This window comes from Thalassophryne amazonica, chromosome 7, assembly GCF_902500255.1.
Source record: "Thalassophryne amazonica chromosome 7, fThaAma1.1, whole genome shotgun sequence".
Taxonomy (NCBI): Eukaryota; Metazoa; Chordata; class Actinopteri; order Batrachoidiformes; family Batrachoididae; genus Thalassophryne; species Thalassophryne amazonica.
This window is the reverse complement of record NC_047109.1, coordinates 93842278-93863636: the sequence shown is the minus strand read 5'-3', so window position 1 is coordinate 93863636 and position 21359 is coordinate 93842278. Positions and strand designations below refer to the sequence as shown.

The 21359-nt window shown below is 39.1% G+C and overlaps 1 long non-coding RNA gene across 1 annotated transcript; it reads right to left on the bottom strand.

Annotated features, from left to right (window-relative positions):
- Nucleotides 1–1349: 1349 nt before the first annotated feature.
- On the bottom strand, nt 1350–20711 carry LOC117514573. Its single transcript, XR_004561900.1, has 3 exons — nt 20489–20711; nt 20192–20360; nt 1350–1450 (listed from the first exon to the last, which is right to left on the bottom strand). It is a non-coding gene; the product is annotated as an uncharacterized LOC117514573 (long non-coding RNA).
- Nucleotides 20712–21359: the final 648 nt, after the last annotated feature.

Below are 21359 nucleotides of genomic sequence, written 5' to 3'. Positions count from 1 at the left end.
AGGTAATTTGTTTCACAGTCTGTACTGGGCCCAGCTACCGCAAAAGCACATATGGTGGCATCTGATCACAGGTGCTATGTTTGCATCATTTTGCTGTGAAGAATAAAATATTGAAGGGATCAGATCTTAGTTCTGAGAGCCTACATTTTTCACAATGTTGAACAAACATGATGAATGAACTTGTAATGATCCTACAATGTCTTTTTTGGTTCTTTTTTCTTTTGCTCAACCACTTCAGGACAAATATATACTTTAGATGAAATGACTAATGTATTGTGCATCTGGAGAGTATTCACAGCGCTTCACTTTTTCCACATTTTGTTATGTTACAGCCTTATTCCAAAATTAATTTCATCCATTTTGGAATAAGGATGTAGCATAAAATGTTACATCGTTAGCACAATCTCTTATGCTAATGACTTCATATTAATCAACAGGCTTTTGTTTTCTTTAAGATATTTGAGAAACAGATATATTCAATGAATATCAATGAGTCTCTAGTTGAACTAAACCTGTACTTTAAGAAGTGAAACGTGAAAAACAAAGATTAGAAAAATCTTAATGTTTGGAACATACCTTGCAAAATTTTAAATGCATTTAATGTGACTATAATGCTTTACTGTGACTGTAATGCTTTAGTTACTAAACATTTGATACTTATAAAGTACAAACAATTATAATATTTGAGCGTATTTCACCTTAAAAAATTATTTAGATGATAAAATGACATCTTTTGTTTGAGGTCATCTGCAACATATAACAAAATGGGGTTATAATAATAATAATAATAATATAATCATGTATCTTAAATAAATAAATCTTTAATAACATGATAATGGATCTTAATTGTTATTATTTATTCATTTCAAACTTGCAAATTAAAAAAAAATCATGTATCCATTAGGTTTTTTTGTTTGTTTGTTTGTTTTTTACTTATTTCTTACAAACTTGTTTAAGTTAGATGAGTTTAAATTCTTGGGGTCAACTATCCAAAGTAATGGAGAGTGTGGTAAAGAGGTGAAGAGAGTGCAGGGAAGGTGGAGTGGGTGGGAAAAGGTGGCAGGAGTGATCTCTGACTGAAGAATATCTTCCAAACTCCTCAAACCCCCCCCCCCCCCCCCCCCCCCCCCCCCCGCAATACCTACTTTGGGAATCACTGGGTTAAATTGTAGATTTCAGATGACAGACCAAAAAAACAAACAAAGAAGAAGAAGAAGAAGAGAGACCATCTCAGTGTTACAAATGTACTTGTGATGTTTGGGCTTGTCTATGAATCTCATAGTCAAAATTCAGGAAAAACAGATGGACAAACAAAGGGAAGATGATGTTTTAAAAAAGTAGAATGGTCCACTGAATCATGCAGAATATTATCCAATATGGATATGTTATTACCTTGAGATCATTTTGGACAAAACGTGAAGGTGGCCTTCAGGTTAAGAGGGGAGGTGCACTGGAATACAGAAAAAAAAAAAAAACAGAGGTTATGTTGAGATCCTCAGGAAGAGAAACTATTAGACCAAGAGGTCACCGGTTCAAACTCAGTAACAACTGATAATAATGTGTAAGCTGATAAAACCATATGTACCTTTTCATCACTTCAGAAGTAACTTTTGACATCCACACATCAATTTGTTACATCCACCAGAAGAGTTATTTTTTCAAATGATATTTGCCTGTTATTCTGTTCACAAGATTCCTAAAAACCATTTTCATTCAAACACCATAAAACATGAAAGGCAGAAGAATCCATTCAGTTTTGGTGTGCACTCACTCTCTGCTTTTTTTTTTTTTTTTTAGCATTTAGATACAATTTTCAAATCTGTCCCATTCCAGACAAAGTCAAATGTCCATGGATGCACGGATTCTGAAGCCAGTGTCAGCTATTCACTTGGGACACAGCCTTGCGTAACTGTTACTCACATTATCGTAAGGTGGAAGTGAGATGACAGTGGTTTGAACACCCCTCTTTATTTGTTTGACTGTTTTTTAGTAAAGATTCATGTCCTGATAGACAAGAACTGATTAAATTTTCAAGGTCATAGGTCAAAGGTCAAAATCTTGGAAAAATCTTGGAAAAATCCCTATTTTTAACATTAAACGAATTTTCAAAAACTAAAAAAAAAAAAGAAAAAAGAAAAAAAGATAAAATTTCTTTCATATTTGACAATGTTATGTAGGAAGGTATCCTTTATCAAATTACAACATTTGATCCAGATCTGATCCAGATTACAGATTTTGTAGCCATTTAAATTTAACATTGAAAACCCCATTTAATGTATATTTTACATTATATCTTAATCAAACGTGCCCCAATCACTCTCATATTTCAAAGTGAGGTGCAGACTGGCACTCACTATCACCTGACAAAGTTTGATCCGGATCCGATGTGGATTGTGGATTTTGTGGAGATTTGAATTTAATATTGAAAAGTCCATTTTGTGTGCATTTTGCATTATATCTCAATCAAAAGTGCCTCAATCACTCTTATTTTTCTGTTATGGATTTACTTACACCAGCAAAATTAGATGGAGGTTCCAATTTTATGCCTGTTTGTCTGTCTTCCAGTTATCAGTTGGAAAACGAGTGCCAAAAAGCAATGACAAATTGTGCATAGCAGAGATAACAATGTTCTGTGAAAATTATCTGAAAAAGAATTCAGAAACCAAAAAAGTCGGAAAAAAAAAACAAAAAACAGACAACACCACAAAAAACCCTTAGATTCAAGTGCATGAACTAAATACATCCTCCTGATATTTGATCAGATCTAATTTAGCTTATGAAAGTCCCTTCTAACAGCACTTTGACCTTGAAAATTTTTTTCAAGGTAAAATTTTGTGGAATTGGAAACTAGTGTTGGCAGAGGTTTGTGCTCTAGAAGCACAGTGCTCTAATTTGAACTTGTGGGACATAGACACTTGCTATTTCACAATCACACATTACAAGAAATATGGTATAGAAAACTGTTTTTGCTACACTATTTTTTTTGTCCCTGTACTTTCACACAAGACTTCTTCAGGCAATCAAATCAATCATTTATGTTTATTCTGCATCCAATTAATAAAAAAAAATCCATATACAGTAACGTACTATGCAACAGAAAAAGACTACCAATTACCTCATTCCCAGAATTAGGATGTTGGCACTGAAGTCACTTGATATGCTGTTTCAGTTCACTATTATCTATTCCAGACAGCCAACTTCTCCCAGGTACATCAACCTCTTGTCCAAAAATTATTCAAAATATCCTGGTATTTTGAACAAGTTATTTTTAATTTATGACCTTGCATGAGTAGAAATTCAATGTTATCTGGCAATATCAATGACAGAAGACTTATCTGCTATTATGAGTTAACAAATTCTTATCAAATTTATGAAAGGAGAAAGCAGCCAGACGTGATCCCTGTCTTGTTTTAGTTGATTACTTGCTCTGGTGACTGTACATTTGAAGAACACTAGGTGTCACTACTACCACACAGGCTGCACAGATAATACAGGTGGGAAATAAATCATGTGTGATAGAGACACTTGATGAATTGCTAGCATATGTTTTGGTGTGACCAGTTGACGGAGCAGCAATGTAATGCCAATACAATATCTGATTGTTTAAATAAAACAATGGAAACACAAATGAATACATTCATACAATTATTGCAAAGTGGAAAATAGTTTGTGTCTGTGTACTACAGTTTTATTTTACGGCAAAGATCACACAGATTAAACATTACTGGTTATCTAGAAGTATAACAAAAAGCATCTGGGACATGCCTTTTAATTTTCCTAAGGTTGTTTATTGTCTGTCTTCCACTAGGTAAATGAGAATTTTATCCAACACTGCTATTATGATATTATTAATACTGAATTAATTTGTACCATTTGAACAGGAAAAAAATGTCTGCATGTAATGTGTATGATACAAATGCAATGATGAATGCACTCACCTCAAATTATGCACTTTACAGAGAAATTTCAATCTTCACCTGCATGGAAATTAGCATTTTAGGTTTAGCCAAACTGCATTTTAGTGAACTGCTTGTGTCTGGACATATTAAAAGTGTGATTCTTTTAAGATTTCTGCCACAGTTACTACTATCGTGACATTCACTGTACCCACAAATTCCTTGAATGAGGGTGCATGCAATTTTACTGCATTTTGTCACAGTATTCTCAATTATGGCCAATGTCATGACTACTCTGTTGTCTTGCACTGAGAGACAACCTCATTTTGATATGTGAAATGACAATGACAGGGAGCCATATTAGAGAACCTGACATCACTTTTACTCGTACTTGTAAGAATGCAGCTCTGCATATCACAAAAAGTAACGCCATAATAAAGACCTGAATGGACAGTAAAATTGATTCTACTGAGACTCAATTTGGTCCCACTCCAATCAAACAGTTTAACTCCAGTGACAGCCATTTTCACCATGATGCAGTTCATTTTACTCTATGATATAACTCTATATGGAGCAGGACCAGTGCTTAATTTGTAAAGCGGGAGGTCCCGGAGCGCAGAGGATGGGTGGCTCCAGTGCAGAAAAAAAAAGAAGGGTTAGGGCTGTGCGCCACACCGAAAATAAACTGGGCATGTCACACCAAATCCGGATAGCGTACAAATTCCTGTACAGTGGTCCCTCGTTTATCGCGGGAGTTACGTTCTCCGCGTTCACACCGGGTGCGATGCGCCGACTGCAGCCACAGGTTGCCATGTAATCCCTATGTAAGGACGCGTTTTGGCGCCAAACCACAGCGCGACGCGAGTGAAGCGATTTTGAGCGTTTTGCGCGTTTGTGGCGCGATATTGCGTCGCATCACGTCGTGTTGCCCTCCTCCCCAAGTTGAAAAATCTGAACTTTTTCGTCTTGTCGCGCCGCGATGACCAATCACGGACTGAATATGTAGTGACGTAGAGATGTCTGGAGTTTGACTGAGGATGTGAACATGTCCTGTATCTGGTAGCAGCCTGTGAGCAGGACTTATGTCTCTTTTGTCCTTTATTTCACAATCATGACACAGTTTTTGGAGCGAGCAGCAGCCCCACAGCAGCAGGAGCGGAGTTTCTTTTTCTTTTACGTGCGCGCGAGGGAATCATCCATGGAGATTATTTTACTTATTAACTACACAGATGTATAATAAAGCAAATGGTGACTGGTTTCTAAAGACAATTATGACAGAGTTTTTTTTGGGAAAGAGTGAGGAGCAGCCCCACAGCAAGCCGCGGAGTTTCGTTTTTTTTTTTTTTTTTTTTTTACGTGTGCGCGCGAGTGAATCGCCTGTGTGGAGAATATTTTATTAATTAACTACACAGATGTATAATAAAACAAATGGTGACTGGTTTCTAAACACAATTATGACAGAGTTTTTTTGAGGAGGAGCGAGCTGCAGTTAGCAGCGGATTTTCTTTTTTTTAAATTGTTTACATGTGCGCGCATGAACGGGACAGTTGGTCCTCAAACTGGGTCCTGCAGAGGCGTAAGGGCCGCTGAAAGCGGCTGTCATCCAGTCGCAGCTCCTGCAGCAAATAATGGTACTCTCTGTATTGGGAGCTTTCCACAACAACTGGCTCTGTGTGATCAAGGTCCGTCATGATGACTTGACGCCGAGCGGAATGGAAGCTCCTCCTATTTGATGACGCACCAGGGCGAATTTTCGCAGCGAAAGTCCACCCAAGCAGAGTGACACACCGGGCGAAGGAGGCGTGTCCGTCGCCACGCAACCCCCGCGAATTTGTAGCGTCTGATCGCGCCCGATGTGAACGCAGCATAACCCACGATAAACGAAATCCGCGAAGTAGCGCTATTTTTTACACTTATTATAGATGTTTTTAGGCTGAAAAACCATTCACTACACTTTTCTCAAACAGGCATTAAAATTTTCTCACTTTTCTCTCTTGTGTAAACACTCTCTTTTTTCTTCCGTGCGAGAAGATTATAAACAGACACACGCAGAACACAATGCGCAGCTCTCCCTTCACTCACTGCCTCCGGGGGTACGGATGCGGGACCCGCAAAGAATCCAAGTCCTCTCTCGGTGGCCACGGAGCTCTGCGGCTACGGTCAACATCCGGATCAAAACAGCGAGCGTAGCCTCTGGACCTGTTGCCAGATTTGGCGCAATTCCGCACAGCAGACAGGAGGGCGGCAGTGTGATTGGCAGTGAGAGCAATTGCGGTGATTTTTTTTTTTATATTTTGTTACCCAAGAGAGGTGGCGGATCACGGATCCAGTATAAATAGCTGGCGGAGCCAACGTCAGAGGTTCCGGAGCGCGCTCCGGCGCTCCAGCTTGCTCCCCCTCAAATTAAGCCCTGAGCAGGACAAAATTTAGTCCAAGCAGAGTAAATTCTGCTCTGTAAATTTTGCTGTGTAGATATCTGAAAAAGGGCAGCACAGTGGTTTTGTGGTTAGCCCAGTTTCCTATCCTACCTGGGCCTTTCTCTGTGGAGCTTACAACTTCTCCCCATGCTCGAGTAGGATCCCTCCAGGTGTGCCGGCTTCCTCCCACTTCCAAAGACATGCAGATACGGTCAATTTAAAGTCACCAATTCACCTAACCCTTTGGAAGTGGGAGGAAGCCAAAGCACCTGGAGGGATCCCAGTCGAACATGGGGAAAACATGCAAACTACACACAGAAAGGACCAGGCGGGAAGCAATCCCAGGACCTTCTTGCTGTGAGGCAAGAGTGCTAACCAAGTTGTAGTTATGTCAAATGAAAACTGCGAAAAACAACGTCATTGTGGGTAAATTAAATGTATTAAGATTTGAATTATGGATATCTGCTACATATCTTATCCAATACTAATAGCCACACACATGCGCAAGTGTCTTAAGAATTTAAATATTTCTTAAATTTAATTTTGACTCTGAGCAAAGTTTTGGATATTTTGAAACAGAACATTTACTAATAAGACCATGAGTGCATATATCTCTAACTGCCACTCTGTCTAAAAAAAATATCATTTTTGATGAGGTAGCGGAAGTGCGCCGTGACACGTTTCTAGACAATGATAAACAGCCAAGGAGGACTAGCTTATAATTAAGGAACACCGATAAAACTTAATCACCTACAGCCAAAACCAAATGTCTGTCCAACCTCAACCTACTATCATAAATTTGATTTTTTTTGTCTCTATTGTGATTGTTTTTCAGTGTCAATCAGCAAAAATAATCCTCTCCTCCTGCCACTTTTTCCTGCCAGAACAAAGTGCAGCAGTGATGTCACAGTATCTCTCTGAAAAGTTAAGAGATTTTTATCTTAAAAGCACTCTGAGCAGATGTATAAAAAAGCAGTCTGCTCTGAAAAAAAGATGCTGGTGCGGTGTTTTGTTTCTTTTTTCTTCTTCTTATCTGCACTCTGTTGTCATTTGGAACAGCTGAAAAAAATGTTGTATGGACACAGGGTCTGAAGGTAACTGAACAGTCAAATAATCCTTTTTATGTTAAAATGTGGATTTCAGTTACTTGCATAATTTGAACACTGCTCAAACGAATTACAGGATATCATTATTTCTTCGTAGGTTATACAAAACATAGAGAGCTATACAAAAAACAAGTTATACAAAACATAGACAGACAGAAAACCCAGAGTTCAAGACTTCAGTTATGTCTGTAATGTGAACACTGCTGGAAATAAGAATGACTTAACAGCACTTATTGTTATTTAGTTAGAGGTTATACAATAATACACTACTTTATACTGTGGTGTGTATAAAGTAGTGCAGACAAACACAGCTGCAGTGTAAACAATGCAATTACACAGTCAGTTACCAACACGTAAAAAGAACAGGGCAATGAAGCAATATTTGAGTTTACCTAATGACTCTCATACACAGAATAGAGGGTCTAACAGCATAAATTACACGGTAATTAGCGACACAAAAAGCTCCACTTGTGTCTTGGGTGCTGTCATTAAGTGTTTGGAAGTTTGCAAAATGTATCCCATATCATCAGCATCAAGCTTACATGGCAATTACTGAGAACAACAACATGCAACAAAGAACAGTTTTGTGTTTTATACACAAATGTTTCACTGCCAGAAGATTTAAGGAGAGGATATTATTGGTGTCAACACACATTCCGCTTCATGCTCATCTTTTTCAAAATCTTTGATTGCTTAAGGTATTGTGGATTGATTGTTTGCTTTGCAAACATCTGAGGACGTTAAGTTGTTGATAACTAAAAAGGGATGTGAATTCATACTGCACACACATATCTTTCTGCAGTGTGGCCAAAGCGATGCACCAGCTCAGAGTGCTATAAGCCTCCTGCTCTGGTTTGATAAATATAACTTCAAAGAAGCAGCCAAACAGCTTTAGCTGCCCTACTGCACAATGAGCATAATAACTCTCCACCCCCTGGGAGCTCCAGCCTAGTTCATTTAGCCTTGTAGAGCGCTGCCATGTCTGTATGTGCACGTGTCTTTGTTTCACTGCAAGCTTTCTGAGGTTCCCAACCTTCTCCTCTGTACAAAGCGGATGTATAGAGGAACCTTTTGGACCTCATTTTTACAGAGGAAATCCATCCCCCTCCTTCTCTGCCTTGTCTCCCTTCTATTTGCCCCTGTATGTAATGCCTGATTGACCACAGCGCCCCTTAAGGAGGTCAAAGGGCAGACAAAACAGTCTGGTGTCATGGCAACCTGTGTGCCACCAACTAGAATGGCTGATGTGAAAGAAGGAGGGGGTACAAATGAGCTGTCAGTTAAATCTCTAAGAATGCTGCCTTATGTTTCTACATAATGCACCTGCACTATGAAAAGGGTCATACTGATTTGCACTCCAAAATAATCTCTGGTAGAGAAAATGCAATTAAGTGCAACACCTCTCAGAGGATGAGAAGGACCGTGGGACATGATGTTGGCACGCATCTGCCCACCCCTGTGCACAAACGTGTGTGAGACACTCCTGCTTAAAAAGGTTCTTTGTGACCGCTCGATGCAGTGGCAGTGCGTGCGCAATGGGGGTGCAAACGGATAAATGGGAAGCAAATGCATTCAGATCAATACTAAGCTGAGAGTGGGTGAGTGGGGTTGAGCAGGGAGAGTGGAAGGTGGTGAGAGAAGAGGGAGGGGCAACAGAGGGACTGATTAATCATTCCTGTATTGTTATTGACTTTCCGTTAAAGGGAGGGTGACTCACACTCACAATTATGTGCCCGTGAGTGTGTCTGCTGTACATTCCTCATTCAGAGCACAAATTCAGCACTTACAGGCCGAGTGGATCAAAAGCTTCGTGTCTTCTTGCCTGTTTTATTCCCAGCGTGCAGCTACAACTTTCAGTTTGCATATCTGTGTCTAGAACCGTGAAGAATTTAATTATTCATGTTTTATTATAAAAAAAAAACTAATATGCAATTCCATTTTGAGCAGGAGCAGAGAAGGGAAGGAGGCAAACAGGAAATCCCCTGTGAGGAGTTAATGAGGAGCTGATGAGCGAACAGACACAACTAAAGGAGGCGGTGAGGGAGGAGTGGGGGTGGGGGGTGAGTGTGTAGTGGGGGGTGGAGGAGGGGAGACACTGACCCGACATCTGACCTGCTGGCTGTGACCTTGTTCATTGTCTAAGAGGGCACACCTGAACACGAGGCCATGTGTGAGCACATGCATGCACAGACTGCACATAACTACCAGCACAGAAACACGCACACACACACACACACACACACACACACACACACACACACACACACACAGGTGCGCATGTCTGCATGCATATGCACATGCATACCAGTAATTATTTTAAACCAAAGAGCCAGCTACGCTCATCAACAGTATACACGGCTGACACCTGTGATTAAATAAATAACCTTGATATAATTTAGCTCACAATTATAACATGACATCAACTTTGCTTTGCTGGCAGCAACATTTTTTTCCAATTATGACCCTTTCTGAAAACAGCAACTTGTTGGAGGACAGAGGGCTGAGCCAACTTAATGAAAACCCCATTCAGTGCTACCTTGAACTTGAACAATGAGTCTGGTGTTTGTGCTGGGGCCACTTCCTGACCTTTTTATCCTTCTGTGGAAGCAACCAACCGCAGCCTCTCCTTTCATCTTACAGATGTGACCCTCATGACCCTCACTGACCAAAGAACAACCGGCACAGGCAGGCTTTCCTTCCAACTCTTGAATCTTTTGATTTGAAAATGCTTCTTGGATAATGTGATACGTTGTTGTGTAATGATCACAAATCATCGAGTTGACTAGTTGATACTTACCATCCCTCATCTCAAGAGTCATTTCTCACAATTTAAGAGCTGTTGGTGTTTGCCGTTCATTTAAAAAAATAAAAATCTGAGCAGACAAACACGAGGGATTCCTCCTCCACCCCTTCACTTTCCTTCTCCTGCCATCACTGAAAAATCAAAGCCTTTGTTCTGAACTTTTCTCTCCAAATCTCTGTCTTCACATGCAGCCTGTTTCTCCATGTGCTCCCCCCTTCCCACGTCTTCACACCTCCCCTCCCGCTGTCTAGCACCCTACAACTGGCACAGTCAAGCGTGTAGTTGTGTAACGTAGGGAGCCGACACCTCCGACACCACTGCAGGAGGAGTATGCATAATGCAGAACCGTGCAAATGCCATCAATATGTCTCAAACCAACACATAGTGACACTACCAACACCTTGATCTACGAACATCAAACATATTATATCTTTGTGCTTCTTTTTTTAAACCTCCCACATGCAATGGAAGACAACAGAGGTTGTTTGATCACCCCATCTGTCTCACTGTGTACAAGATATTTCAAAAAGCAATAGATCAATTTTGACAAGAATTTGTGAAGAGATGATCCTTGGATCAGGAAAGAGTTTATTACACTATAAAAAATACTTTTTGTTTCAACTTTAAAAAGATAGTCTGGGTTGCTTTAAAATTTTAAGTAACCTGAATTGGAGAAGATAAGTTGAGGTAACTTTTATGACTTGACCAACATGATATCACATCTTTTCATGTCATAGTATGAATGGCTGATCTGTGCTGAGTGACATATTATAGATAACAATGTGCTCCACAAAAATAAACCAAGTATTATCATGTCTTGCTCCTTTTATTGTAATCTTAAGTCCAACCACTTTGAACCACAGACATTACAGGTGCGAGGCAGGTACACTATAAGCATACCACTGTGCTGCTACTGGTAGCAAAGATGGGTTTAAATCCATTACCTTAAAAAATGCTGTGTGTAGGTAACAAAATTCATCTTTATTATTATAAACACCTAGGTGGCATATATAATGCAACTGCTTTGCAACAAGAGAGTCCCCGGTTTGAAGCCACCCATTGACCTCTCTTTATTTTTTTGGTGTGGAGCTTTTGATTTTTTCTGAAATACTCGTCGCTCAGCATGAATCCATAGGTCGATCATTTGTGACTATAAGACATGAAGCTGTGGTGGTTGAATCTTATGAAAGTGACCTGAACTTGTTTTCTCAGTTTCAGTGAACATAGTTTTAAAAGGCAGCCTGGACACTAAACTTTTACATTTAAATTTTTAAGTGTATGGTTGAACTCATATGAACTTGTCTTATTTGCCTTTTTTTGTCCCCTAATATATCTTCAACATTGTGGAATAGTTTTTTTTCTTTTCCAAGAATTCTACACCAAGAATTCTGACTTACGTCACAACTTAAATTCAAACTGTTTTGTCTTCACACTGTGTCTATGATTTTATTACATAAGGTTTGCCATTACAAGGTGTTGTTTATCAGTTTTGGTGTGCTTCAAAATAAGAACAGATTATTTTCAAACAAATACTATGAGTTGAGGACAATTTCAGATTTTTTTTTTTTTGTAGAAGTACACACTGTTTTCTCATGAGCAATGCAATATTTAATTGTGTTATTCATATTTTCCAATTAAAATATTGTTCTACAAGATGTCACCATATAGCAGCAATGTAATTTTCATTATTACCTTTAATCTTAAAAGTGTCAGAAAAAAGTGAAGACCCAAGTTGGCAACTTCAAATAATTATTTTAGCTTATTTTCAAAGATATTCAATATGCAACAACACAAACCAACAAAAAGCAGAAAACCCTCACAATGAAGAAGGTAAAACCTGCCAGCCTTGCATTTTGCTATAATAATTTTGCAATCGGTTTACATCTAACGAATAATTCATTCATCAACTAAATCAGTTGTAACCCCTACAAAACTGGCAACAGTGGAATGTGACCATTTTGTCAAATGGTACAAAATCCAAAAATACTCCATTTGGAATGAAACTAAACAAAGATGATCAGTGGCACCTTTAAAACAAAAGGGCTCAATTATTTTATTTTAATAATAAAAGATTTATTTCTGTGATCGCCAGAAAATAAATCAGGTGATTATATTTCTTTACATGAAACAATGACATTGAAAGGTTTAATGTGATTTTCTGTGATCATGCTCTTTGATTCTTTATGAGTCTTCTGCACACCAAAGATGACACTTATGTGGTAGATAGGAAAGACTGAGGTTTAAATCTTTGGGACAGTGATTTAGCACTTCATGGAAAGATACGAACAGGCAACATCTCCTGACATCCAACAAAGCCCACTCCTCCATAAATCATACATGACTGACATACCAAAGAGGACACCAGGCCAGCAGGAGAGTGCATGTTGCAAAAATTATCACACATGCACACTATCGCTTTTTACTCCACCCCCAACTCCTCAGGCTCTTCAGATGCCTGGAATGAGAGAGATGGTACAGATCAAAACCTGAGAGAGAACACGGTGAAAAAAGAACCACGTCAAAACCGAGACAGAGGCAGGAACGTGGTGATAAAGAGGGAGAGAGCAAACCTGAGACGCAGAGGGAGACGCAAGAGAGGGGCACAGTAGAAAAAAGGGAGTTTGGTGAGGGAAGAGGCAATGCTGTGACCTACTAATGCAGAACTGAGGAATTCTCACTGCTGACTGCAAACACATTCCTACAGCCTGCAAATATTAACCCCCACCTCACCACCACTGCCTCCGTGTTCATGTCCAAAGCAGCCACCTGACTGCTGCACCATGAAACAAAACCAAGGCACTTCAACTCCAGTGGAAGGGAAGAAATAAAACATGCAGCATTATGATGTCCAGCACCGGTTGTGCACGGGCTGTTTCAGATATGATCACCACTAAGAATCGCTGAGATGTTCAATAAATGTGTGCACTTACATACACAAACATGATAGAGAGAATGTTGCTCAGCAGTCTGACACAATATCAAATATGAAGCAAGGTTCCTCTGAATGTAGGAGCTGTTCCACTGAAGAGAAAAAGATTTTCTCAACAATGCATACTCACTTTAAAAACTCAAAACAAGTGAATGAGGTGGATTGTGCACTTCATATAAACTTTCTTATTTTAATTTATTAAAATACATCTTTGCTAAGTTAATTTTTTTGAATAACAAGTACATTTAATTAGATGAACTTAGCATTTCTGCTTTAACTAACCTCATACAATTCTGTGGAAAGTGTTGACAAGTTATATTATAGTCAATGCTGCAAACATTATGAAAACCAAATAATAATAGTTTTGGAATATGTTCAGGAAAAACACCAAACTTTGACTGCTTCTAACTTCTTAAATTTATTTTCTTGTTTTTCCTCTTTTATTTTATTTATTTATTTATTTATTTTTGTCATTTGCAAATTTAACATTTTTGGTTTTGGACTGTCCATCAGACAAAATAAGCAATTTAAACACATCACTTTGGTCTTTTGAAAATTTAAATATTCACGTGTTGACTACTTTTTAAAATATTTGATAGTCAAAACTGATTAAGCAATTAATTGCAAAAACAACTGACATGTCAATCAATAATGAACACATATTTAGGCATAGAGGCAGACATTCGTAATCTATTCTTGCATTATTGTTTGCATTATAGATGAATAGTATGCTATTATTCAGACTGATGGGGTGCAAATCTTAAACTACAGTCATACAGAATCAAATTGTTTCAGTTGTGAGGAACCTCATATAAACCATACTTATTTTAAAGTAGACCCCAAGCAATATACTGGTTGGCCAATAATATTGGCTGACGTGAGCCGTTCATGAACATATCGGTATTGGCATTATTTCTGCCTGTATTGAAAAATAATTTTACCAAATAAACCATACATACATACATACATACATACATACATAGCTATTGGAAATGGTCTCATTACACAGTTTGTCAGTAAGAGGGTGAAGCATGGTTGGGAACCCCATTATGTGCACTGTGTTCCACGCAAAGAATTGTGAAGGGCTGTTCCTTTGTGCAAAACCAAAGATTCAGTTACCTTGTTGATTTAATTAGAAAACCTAGGAAAATGTATATAATGCAAAGTCTTCAAAGTAACCGAAACACTAGAAAGTATTTGTTGGGAGTGAAACCTGTATCAAAAGCATGACCCAACCATGTCAGTTTGATATGAAAACGAGAACCAACCTTCTGTTCTTTCCAACAGAGAAACATATTATTATCAGTGTTGTGTTCATAAAGTCTGAAAGCCCTGTGGGTGTCCAGATGGAGCTCTCTCATCTCTGGCCCCATTTCAGCCCCCGTGTCCTACAGTGAAGCCAGATGAACACTGATGCAACTGGAACACCGAGTCCAGAGGGAATAGCTCTCATTCAGAGTGTTAGTGCATCTACAGCGGTCACAGGGTGCAGCGCTCTCGCTCTCTTTAGACCAGACTCTGCTGCCTGCTCTGTGTGGCCCTTTCCATTTACCTTCACACCGAAGATAATTGATAGTGAAGGCCGAGTTAAATTTTATAAAGTGAAACACATTAATGCTTGCTTTGCACTCTGAAAATTCAATGGGTTGGGATCAGTAAGTAGTGGCCTCAATTGAAGAGGTTTTAAATAACTGATACAGTAACAATAACCCAGGCACTTACAAAGTGTTGAGTACTGTTCATATATACGGTGTGTGTGTGTGTGTGTGTGTGTGTGTGTGTGTGTGTGTGTGTGTGTGTGTGTGTGTATGATATTGTGTAGTGCCAGTCAATACACTTCACTCAAGTTGGCTTTCTTATACTTTCATGTTTAATTGTGACCTTTGAACACAAATAAATAAACCGAGCATTTGGTTCATGAAATGTGCACAAAGCAGAGATTTTTTTTCCTGCCAAACTAAATAAAGATGAATCACGTTTGGTTTCAAACTGTAATAATCAATAACACTAATGAAAAGGGAGGCTGGGGTGGAATGTCGTGTCTGTGCACAGCTAAACATGCTTAAATTGAAAAAGAAGTAGACTGATTTAAAAGGGATTACTATAAATAGCAGGCATATTGATGGATAGACAATTCACAAACTGAAAAGTATGAGTGCAGTGGACAGATAATTGTTCAAGCTGCATTTTTGTTGTCAGGCTGAAGTGATACATACACTCCACAAGTGTAAGAGTTTCAAGGCTGGTGTGCTATAGTGGCTGAAATTCTTTCAGTGATTTGCTGTACATGCTACAACCCCTGGCAATAATTATGGAATCACCGGCCTCGGAGGATGTTCATTCAGTTTAATTTTGTAGAAAAAAAGCAGATCACAGACATGACACAAAACTAAAGTCATTTCAAATGGCAACTATCTGGCTTTAAGAAACACTATAAGAAATCAGGAAAAATAATTGTGGCAGTCAGTAACGGTTATTTTTTTAGACCAAGCAGAGGGAAAAAAATATGGACTCACTCCATGCTGAGGAATAAATTATGGAATCACCCTGTAAATTTTCATCCCCAAAACTAACACCTGCATCAAGTCAGATCTGCTCGTTAGTCTGCATCTAAAAAGGAGTGATCACACCTTGGAGAGCTGTTGCACCAAGTGGACTGACATGAATCATGGCTCCAACACAAGAGATGTCAATGGAAACAAAGGAGAGGATTATCAAACTCTTAAAAGAGGGTAAATCATCACGCAATGTTGCAAAAGATGTTGGTTGTTCACAGTCAGCTGTGTCTAAACTCTGGACCAAATACAAACAACATGGGAAGGTTGTTAAAGGCAAACATACTGGTAGACCAAGGAAGACATCAAAGCGTCAAGACATAAAAACTTAAAGCAATATGTCTCAAAAATCAAAAATGCACAACAAAACAAATGAGGAACGAATGGGGGGAAACTGGAGTCAACGTCTGTGACCGAACTGTAAGAAACCGCCTAAAGGAAATGGGATTTACATACAGAAAAGCTAAATGAAAGCCATCATTAACACCTAAACAGAAAAAAACAAGGTTACAATGGGCTAAGGAAAAGCAATCGTGGACTGTGGATGACTGGATGAAAGTCATATTCAGCGATGAATCTCGAATCTGCATCGGGCAAGGTGATGATGCTGGAACTTTTGTTTGGTGCCGTTCCAATGAGATTTATAAAGATGACTGCCTGAAGAGAACATGTAAATTTCCACAGTCATTGATGATATGGGGCTGCATGTCAGGTAAAGGCACTGGGGAGATGGCTGTCATTACATCATCAATAAATGCACAAGTTTACGTTGATATTTTGGACACTTTTCTTATCCCATCAATTGAAAGGATGTTTGGGGATGATGAAATAACCATAGAGCAAAAACTGTGAAAACATTCCTTGCAAAAAGACACATAGGGTCAATGTCATGGCCTGCAAATAGTCCGGATCTTAATCCAATTGAAAATCTTTGGTGGAAGTTGAAGAAAATGGTCCATGACAAGGCTCCAACCTGCAAAGCTGATCTGGCAACAGCAATCAGAGAAAGTTGGAGCCAGATTGATGAAGAGTACTGTTTGTCACTCATTAAGTCCATGCCTCAGAGACTGCAAGTTGTTATAAAAGCCAGAGGTGGTGCAACAATTTTTTTTTCCTGATTTCTTATAGTGTTTCTTAAAGCCAGAAAGTTGCCATTTGAAATTACTTTAGTTTGTGTCATGTCTGTGATCTGCTTTTTTTTCTACAAAATTAAACAACTGAATGAACATCCTCCGAGGCCGGTGATTCCATAATTATTGCCAGGGGTTGTAGTTTGGACTGCCAGCAAAAATATATCTTGTAACTTACAAAATCCACTACTTATAAAACTGTGAGCTTCTACATTGATGACATTTAGGCTGTGAAATCTTTATGGAAACGTCAAGTATAAAATCTGCTAGGCTATTTTTTAAAATTTAAATACCACTCCATGGACACAGCACATAAAGACTGCACAACTCCTCACTTGGGGGAGGAGGAGTAACAGGAAGACAGAGGACGGGAAGGAGAGGAACAGTAGTAGCCAGTAAACTACTAGCGAGCAGTATTTCTGTCATTTATATTTATGTATTTATATTTATATTTGCAAATTGTTTTTTAACTTTCACTTTGGATACACTGTGTGCTTCTTACCCTGTGTGCTGCTATACAATGCTGCTGGAACCACAATTTCCCTGAGGAAGTCTTCCCAAGGGATTAATAAAGTTCTATCTAATCTAATCGAAAGAATTTGTACGTTTTGTTTTTCTTCATGGTTGTGAGGACATGGTCTCACTTTTCTTACCCATTGCATTATATAAATAAGAAACTATTGATGAAACTGACAAAATTTTGCAGATTTTGCATATGCACATTTAAATATCAAATGTGTACCTTATGATGTGCTACAAAAAATAAGTCAGCAAAATCATGAACTGAGCATGCTGCAACTGCAGCCAACCACAATACCATCATGAGATCTTTTATCCAGAACAAAGTTAACTTGCAACAATTTTTATGTTTGTGCCTCAATATTTGTGTTTTTGTTATTAATAATAATAATAATAATAATACGCATGAATACTAAACAAATATGTATGAATCAATCCATAACTATTTATGAAATTGTGTAAACACTGACTGGTATATCAGAAGATCCAACTGCAACATGAACTGGATATTTATCATAATGCAACAGAATGTTTCAATGATTTTTGTAAGTAAATGAAAAAGCAGTGTTCAGATCTTTCTAAAAGTTAGACAATATGTGTATACAACCTGTTGCCCATAATTACAGTTTGAAAATAAATAAATAAAGATGTACTTGTCATGCACACTTTCATCTTTACTTTAAGGGATTTAACAAAGTATAACATGAACCATTTAGGAATTACAGTCATTTTTATACAGTCTTTGTATTTTTAGAAGCCATAAGTAATCAGATAAACAAAATATAAGGATTGTTTTTCCAATGCAGCTCGTCCCTTTTACATGCAGTCCTTTTTACACAAGAACATTTTCAAGTCACTGAATGTGTCTTGGACTTCATTTACATCAGTCAGTCATAAAGAAATATAAACAGTATGGTACTGTGTGGTAAACTGGTCTCAAGTAGGTAGGTTTCACAAACTGAATGACCATACAAAAGATAAACTGTAAAGGAAGCCTACAAGACACCCATAACAACTCTGAATGAACTTAGAGGCTTCTATGGTTGTCACTGAGGAAACTGGTCAGAGTTCAACTTTTTTTCTGTAGCATCAGCAGTTATCATTGTGGGGTGGCACAGAGAAAGATTTTCTTTAAATAAATAAATAGAAGAAGAAGAAGACATGATATCGCAGCTACAGCCCATCAGCGGGCACATGGAAGACTTGAGCCTGGATTTTCTTTATTTTTTAATGAAAATTCTGTTTCACTCTTCTATGAAACTGTGACTGTTGATGTATCAGACAAAAGCTGTACTATACACCATTTGTCTATCACAGCCACAGAAACCTGTCACTTCTTCAGAGCTGGATGGGTGTTTTGGTGGCTTCCCTTATTGTTCTCCTTCTTGCACAGTCACGTCCTACTCGAGACAGATTTACTACACAGTACTATGCTGTTTGTATCTCTTAATGATTAACGCAAATGGAGACCAAGACGTATTTGGTGCCTTGAAATGTTCATGTATCCATCCCCTCAGTTATCTGAAGAAAACTGGCTGCAAAAGTGCTAAATTGTATTTAAAACAGTCCTCCTATTTAGTTTGTCCCACGACTTATGACCTCTGAAAATGGAGTGGCTACTTATAAAGATGGCTGCAATTCCTAAGTGCTTATTCTATAATACTTATGAACCTGACTGTAGGCACTCTGATTAGTGCTGCTCTCATTCTTAGTATTATTTTTCTTAGTTTGACATCTTAAACTGCATATCTGCATTCAACAGAAAAGAAATCTGATTATCTTTTCTGCCAGTGGGCACAAACCAACCAGTGACCGCCAAGGTCGACTGCGTGGGTCTTTGGTTTGATTGCCAAGTTAAACCGCCATTCACGTACTTGCATTGATAACATTGCTAATCCCACCATCACACCCTGATTCACCAATCAAAGAAACCCTTTTATTTCCTTCCCTCTACCAAATTGTGCAGGATGGCATGGCGACAAGTGGGCTGTCTTTGAGAGTTTTGTATGCGGTCGGTGGTAGGGGAGCTGAGAGCTCATATTAGGTCTCCAAGGAGATGGACAGGCATGTTAAGAAGAGCACAGATGGAATGAGGAGGTGCTACAGCACAGGTCCACACGAGGATGCCGACAAGCGGGGTAACGTGACAATATTTTTTTAAAAATAGAAGTGTGGCTGAAGAAAAACAGAACAACGAGGGTGAGGTGTCAGCTGCATGTGCACAAAACATAAAGGCATCCATTATCGCTGCCCAACGTATAGATTATATTGGTCATGTGCAGGATAACAGGCTCACACACTGTGAGCACAAACAAACAGTAAGAGGAAGTAGAGGGTGGGACGTTTGGGGTCCAAGGATGATGATCCAATAAAGCGAGCAGTGTACCATGTTTGAAACAGTTTCCGTTCAGCTCAAAGTTAGAACTAAACCCTGGCCAGAAAGATTAAGTGACCGAATAGCGAAAAACAGCACATGCACAGACAAAGTATTTAAACACACATATGGCACAAAGTAGCTACCCTGACCCTGTTCTTCTTTCCCCTTCATCCTCACAACCGGGCCCCAAAAGCAGCTTGAACATTTGAAGAATACTAAACTTGATTTAAAGCAAGGGCTGGTCCAGAAAACACAAATGCTCTCTCAAACAAATGCACGAGATAAAGGCTACGACTGGACTGCAGACAGGGAACGCGTGCAGCTGGTGGAAGGAAAATTATTTTTACAAATGAGCACATCCAAATACAGAAATGAAGTACAGTAAAAGAAAGAAATAATACACACATACATTATGACGAAAGAGCAAACGGAATTTCAGCTTATCTTCCTACAATTTACCTCTTCCAGTATTTCTTGCCAAGTTGGATCTCCTTCCCGCCTCCCTTTTTCCTTTTTACTTCTCGACTTGTAGTCTTGCATCTCGACTTCACTCTAGCTTCTCTGGTCGTCACATTTCCTCTCTCAGATGCCACCTCTCTCCTTTCTTCGACACTCCACGCTGTGAGGACTTTAAGAGGGGGGGAAAAAAATGTCTTTTAGACAAAGGAAATCAACGCCATGGGAAAAAGTGCGTCAGGAAAAAAAAAACGCAGCAGGTAAGTCGCAGGCAGCGAGGGAGGCAACACTGCTGCTTACTTTTGTGACTGGGATAGCGCGAGCTGGAGCGGTGCAGAACCGGTTCCACCGTACGCTACAGAGGACAAACACACTGAAGGGAGAAAAGTCTCAGCCGTGGAGTGGAAGAAGAATGCCAGAGAAAAATGGAGAAGGCATCAGTCACGGTGTGCGTATTTGTGCGTGCATGTACGCCAAGTGTGCATGCGTGCAAAGGTAGAAATGAAGGAGCAAGAGGAGCGAGGGAGGGACTGAGACTAAAAGAAAGAAGGGTGGGGGAACAGGAGGAGTGTTCGTGGAAAGAGGAAAAGGGGAGGGGACATTTTTGTTCCTTTTCCTGTTCATATATATATATATATATATATATATATATATATATATATATGTGTGTGTGTGTGTGTGTGTGTGTGTATTATATCCCCCCCATTTTTAAAATGAATGCAATACATACTGTGTGCATGTGTACAGCTGTCTTGTTAGCACTTCATTACGCTGCCATCCATGACAGTCGTCCCTTGTCATAGGCCCCTTTGTTAGAGCCAGCTGTGTCTTTAAACCCATGCACTTGAACTCGGAGTGCTTTCTTTCTCATGTACTTCCCCTCTGATGGCCCCCCAGCATACAGGAAAGAGAGAGAGAGAGAGAGAGAGAGAGAGAGAGAGAGAGAGAGAGAGAGAGAGAGAGAGAGAAGGGGGGGGGGGGTCCAGATGGGGGAGGGGAATTTGGAAATGGACGTTCAAGTCTAAAGGCAAAACACAACCAAGAACTTCACTTGCACAGAGTAAATTCCGAAGAGTATAAAAGACTCTACTGGGACCACATTTGGTGTTCAACTCTTCCAAAACTAGATCTATGAGCAAGCTCACAAAATAATACCTCTGCTCTGCCACAC